Source organism: Diaphorina citri, unplaced genomic scaffold (genome assembly GCF_000475195.1).
Source record: "Diaphorina citri unplaced genomic scaffold, Diaci psyllid genome assembly version 1.1 scaffold3190, whole genome shotgun sequence".
Classification (NCBI taxonomy): domain Eukaryota; kingdom Metazoa; phylum Arthropoda; class Insecta; order Hemiptera; family Psyllidae; genus Diaphorina; species Diaphorina citri.
This window is the reverse complement of record NW_007380601.1, coordinates 17,098-22,960: the sequence shown is the minus strand read 5'-3', so window position 1 is coordinate 22,960 and position 5,863 is coordinate 17,098. Positions and strand designations below refer to the sequence as shown.

Here is a 5,863-nt window from a genome sequence, read left to right as displayed (position 1 = left end):
GAACATTATCCCATCAGGATAAAATCCGCCCCGGGCGGGAATCGAACCTGCGGCCTAGCGCTTACAAGGCAGACGTACTACCAACTAAGCTAACTAGGCTGGCAATCAGTCTTTGAAAAATCTACTTCTATGATTTTTAAACCATTGTACCTTATTTATTTTATTTCTAGATTGGCTACTACAGTAACAATAACATTTATTTCTTTAAGTACCGATACTCTCCTTTTTGATACCTATGTAGCAAAATTTTGAGGACTTTATTTTTTTTTACTCAGTTATTTTCCTCTAAAATGTGATTCAAATTAGGTAGGTACATAGGTATTCTTTAACCACGATCGAATAAACTACGGGCTAAAAAATTCCCGGAGGGACGGACCCTGCTTGTTCTCCCTTGAAGGAGCAAGAATACCTGCGAAACAAAAGTACACTTTTGTGCCGTACGTATAATGCCAGCCACTCGCGCTCAGATCGTCTGACAGACCTAAGTCTCGAGATTTTTCCGCCACACACGTCCCTCGACCTGTCTGACAGGTCGTAGGTCCATACGTTAAGTCAGACGGTCTGGGCGTGTTTGGCGGACGGAACAAACGATCGCGAAGGAAAAGAAATGACAGTTTTGGCTTTTTTTACATTTACGTAACATTATCATCGTAACATTATCAATATGTGGCGTGTGCCAATAAAATAATGGTCCAGTATTCTTCAGTGCTCTTTAAGATGAAAAATTTACGAACGTAGTAACATTCTCTTCTGCGTAGGTACCTTGTACTGCGGTATATTTACTACGTTTTAGTTGGAGTTATCTACTATGATAATGAGTCATTGAGTAGGTAGGTAACATACTCGTACCTTATACAATATACATAGGTATGTCACATATGTTTAGAGATTTGAGTCATGAGATAAAGTGGTGCCTAGGTCTAATCTACGTATTGCGTTGTCTGAAAATGCACTAATTAATAATATTGTGTAAAATGCATATTCATATTCAATTATTCATGTTACATTCAAATAAATTAATTGGAAATAGATAGGTAAACACCTACTGGTAATGAGGCAGTCTTCTCCTAAAGTAAGGAGTCTAGGAAATTTCCTTGGGTCTTTGTTTTATAAGCTAGTCAATGTACAGTCGAAAATTATCCAAAACTTGGGGTCAAAAATCAGGTTCTACATTAGGAAAGAAAACAGATTTTATCAGAATTTTCCCCCCATCATTCGTAGATTCGTATAAACTCAACCCATCCTTTCGGGCTGTTTGCCCCCACACCTAAGTCTCTGGTGGGCTTTTTGTCTATCCCCATCATACGGGCATTACTGTTGATTTTATAGGTACCGTCCTTATTACCTGTATAGGAACCCATACACGATATTTTCTCTCCTAATAATATTCCCTTCTATGGTTGAAATGTACGGTAGTACAGTGGTTGTACGATATTTTATCGAAGCTGATTTGTAAATGTATCGTTTTCAAATTTAATAGTTTTAAGATGGAACATAAGGTATATTTTCCATTGGGCACTTTCTCGAAAGGAAAATACGCCTTTAGTGGTCACATCAAGAAGTGTGTACTGACGATTATTGGATAGGTTTATATTGGACATCCTATGTATTAACATTATTTCTTACCGTTATTAAATATCCCGGATAGTGAAGTATCCGGAGAAAGAGTGTACTGAACCAACGGGAAAGGCTGGTTCAAGTTCTTATTGGCTGGCAGGACTAGCCTTGAGGACTTGTCTGTGACCAACCGTTTTGGCTGGTCCAGTAGACACTCGTATTTATTTATTAACACCCGTAGATATAGTTTGAGTTGACGTATTTTCTTTTCGCACTTTTCTTGGTGTTTGTGGTGGAAGTTGGAACATTGCCTGGTATGTAGGTACAATTTCCCACCATTCTTCTTCTTCCTATCTTTTTCCCGTGTTGAAATCCTGTCTTCCTTCTCTCTTCGATTTCGGGACGATAAGACCATAGCAGTTACAGTTCCCTCTGTCAAACCCCTTAAAAAAAAAAAAAAAGCAAGCAAGGCCTTCATTAATCTTTTTTTATTTCACTCTGTGTTATGTAACATTTTTTCTTCATTTTCTTGTGCTACTGTGTATATTATTATAGTGTTCAAGTGATAATCATCTTAAGCTCGTTGCTTTAATCTGATGATGTAATACCCGTTTTGTACAAAGCTTCTTGGTAACAGAGCCGAAGTGTTTTCTACAAGTCTTTATCAAAGAGTTAATCTTGAAATGATCAATTCTAAATTCTAGGACTAACAAATGATTATGCAAATAATATTACTGGGATTGACAGAATGGAACACACTTAGGAAATTTAAAGTACCTACCTACTTACCTAGGAATCAATATTAAGTTTGCTATGCATGATACTAGGAGTGGGTTGATTGAAGGCTAAATCCTAAAATGGTAATGTTTTATGCTTACCCTACACTTTTTATTCTTTACAATTGGTTATTATGCTTACACTAGAATTTAATAAACCTGTCTATGCATTAGTAGCAAGGAAACTTTTTCATCAATGGGGCTCAACCACTTTTTTTTTTCTTCGCTGATAAAGGAAGTTCGAAACACGCTGATCTCAATAGAAATGCTTAAAATTTCATTTGAGGCTTCCTAAGATGAGAAATCTTCGTTTGAAATTTTCGAATTTTGAAACGCACAAAATTTTCGCGGGCAGCCATTTTTTCGTGATGACGTCAGTTCATGCGAGGTCGTAAACCATGGCTGCTTCAACGTTATTTTTTTGCGACCTTTGAGCGACATTTTAGGAGATTTAGGGACCGTTTTGGACGTTTTTGAGTGCGCCAATGCACTTTTTGGGTACTTTTACATCGGGTACTTTTACATCGGAATAGGACTCTATCTCGAAAAAAATTGTCATTTGGTTGACCCCCTATAATTTTCGCGGGCAGCCATTTTTTCGTGATGACGTCAGTTCATGCCAGGTCGTAAACCATGGCTGCTTCAACGTTATTTTTTTTGCGACCTTTGAGCGACATTTAAGGCGATTTAGGGACCGTTTTGGATGTTTTTGAGTGCGCCAATGCACTTTTTGGGTACTTTTACATCGGAATAGGACTATATCTCGAAAAAAATTGCTATTTGGTTGAGCCCCTATAATTTTCGCGGGCAGCCATTTTTTCGTGATGACGTCAGTTCATGCGACCTCGCATGAACTGACGTAAACCATGGCTGCTTCAACGTTATTTTTTTGCGACCTTTCAGCGACATTTTAGGGGATTTAGGGACCGTTTTGGATGTTTTGGGTGCGCCAATGCACTTTTTGGGTACTTTTACATCGGAATAGGACTATATCTCGAAAAAAATTGCTATTTGGTTGAGCCCCTATAATTTTCGCGGGCAGCCATTTTTTCGTGATGACGTCAGTTCATGCGACCTCGCATGAACTGACGTAAACCATGGCTGCTTCAACGTTATTTTTTTGCGACCTTTCAGCGACATTTTAGGGGATTTAGGGACCGTTTTGGATGTTTTGGGTGCGCCAATGCACTTTTTGGGTACTTTTACATCGGAATAGGACTCTACCTCGAAAAAAATTGTCATTTGGTTGAGCCCCATTATCTAACCACTGTTAATGCATAATTTGTATTTCCCAGGTTAAATATCTAACTTGAATGAACTAAACTAACAAACTCAGTGCTTGAATAAATATTTATCCCTCCATAATTCAATCTAACAAACCATGTCAGGAACTTATGTGTCTGATTTGAAAGGTGTTCTTAAAGGATTACAACTTGTAGCCAATGCAGGCATTAAACATCAAACTCTTGAGATTCAACAAAAGTGGACAAATTCAAGCTTTAAATCTTTAGCAAGCAATTTAGATCAGAGTTTGAAATCAACTTCCACTACACCTTGTGCTCTACTTAATGCAAATGTGTTGAAAGAAGCTGCAGAGAGATCAAGTGTGGTGCTGGATGGTGTTAAAGCATTTGTGTTTAAAGAAGCAGGATCTGAGAGAGATGTCTCTGAGTTTGAGCAAGATTCCCAATACTCTGAACCAGTAGATTCTACTCCAATACCTCAAGTCCAAACCTCAACACCTATTACTGCTACTACTACTGCCACTCAGGAACAATCCAAACCTATCAACTATACAAGCATAATAGACTCAGAGAGTTTAGAAAGAATCAAACAAATACCTTTTATGAAAGGAGTTGATCCAAAGACCAATCTAGAGAAAAGCAAACTAGGTTACAAGAAAGCTATGGAGTTGACAAAGAAGAAAGATGCTTTTGCAGTAGTAGATGAAGATGTTGCCAGAGCTCCTGGAGCACCTAAACCCATCCCTAAAGCCAAGAATAAGCCTCAGCTAAATCCAGTTGCCAAACAAAGGAAAGTGCCTTCATCAAGGCTAGGCAGAATGGTCTCATTTGGTAGCTTAGCAGCAGGACTTGGAGTAGGAACCATAGCAGAAGTTACCAGGAGAACCTTGGGCTTTGGAGACAGTTCTCTGTCTGTTGGAACAACACTAGACAGTGCCTTCATCAATCCCGCCAATGCAGAGAGAATTGTCAATACCTTATGTAAAGTAAGAGGTGCAGCACTGAAGATAGGACAGATCCTTAGTATTCAAGATAGTAATGTGATCAGTCCTGAACTACAGAAAGCTTTTGAGCGAGTCAGACAGTCTGCAGATTTCATGCCTCAGTGGCAAGTAGAGAAAGTCCTTGTCACTGAATTAGGACCTGACTGGAAATCAAAGCTATCAAGTTTAGACTTGAAACCATTTGCTGCAGCTTCTATAGGTCAAGTTCATGCTGGCTTGTTGAAGGATGGCACAGAAGTAGCTATGAAGATTCAATACCCTGGTGTAGCAAAGGGAATAGAGAGTGACATTGATAACTTGATAGGTGTTATGAAAATCTGGAATGTGTTTCCTGAAGGAATGTTCCTGGACAATTTAGTAGAGGTTGCCAAGAAAGAGCTTGGATGGGAAGTAGATTACAAGAGAGAGGCAGAGTGTACCAGGAAGTTCAAGGAGCTTGTGGAACCTTATCCTTATTACTTTGTACCTACTGTCATAGATGAACTTAGTACAGGTCAGATCCTTACTACAGAACTAATAGAAGGAGTACCAGTAGACCAATGTGTAGATTTGGATTATGAATCCAGGAAACACATCTGTAAGCTTGTCATGGAGTTGTGTCTTAGAGAACTGTTTCAGTTCCGCTACATGCAGACTGATCCCAACTGGTCCAACTTCTTCTATAACAAAGACACCAAGCAGTTGATTTTGCTTGACTTTGGTGCCACACGAGCCTACTCCAAGGAATTCATGGATCAGTATATCCAGGTGATCAAGGCAGGAGCAGATGGAGATAAAGACAAGGTGTTGACTATCTCTAGGAAGATGGGATTCCTGACTGGTTACGAATCTAAAATCATGGAGGAAGCTCATGTAAACACGGTTATGATCCTGAGTGAGGTATTCAGTGAGAAGATTGGAGAGTTTGACTTTGGTGGTCAAGACACTACCAAGCGCATTACAGAGTTGGTACCAACTATTCTGAATCATAGACTATGTCCACCTCCTGAAGAGATATACTCTCTGCATAGGAAACTATCCGGTGTATTCTTGTTGTGTTCAAAACTCAAAGTCAAGATGGCGTGCTATCCTATGCTGAAAGATGTCTATGACAACTACAAGTTTGATACCGTCTAACGTCTAATTCATAGGTAAATAAAATAGAGAAAAGGCCCAAATATTAAAGTTAGGTACCTGCTAGAAGAGTGTTACTTAAAGCAACTGATTGAAAATACAACAATATTAAAATGGGTACTTAAGTAAATAGGTTTAATAATACATATTTTACATACAATAACTGTGA

The 5,863-nt window shown here is 38.8% G+C and overlaps 1 pseudogene; it reads left to right on the top strand.

Annotated features, from left to right (window-relative positions):
- Positions 1-3,633: 3,633 nt before the first annotated feature.
- LOC103520072 lies at positions 3,634-5,703 on the top strand (annotated as a pseudogene).
- The last annotated feature ends 160 nt before the right edge of the window (positions 5,704-5,863 follow it).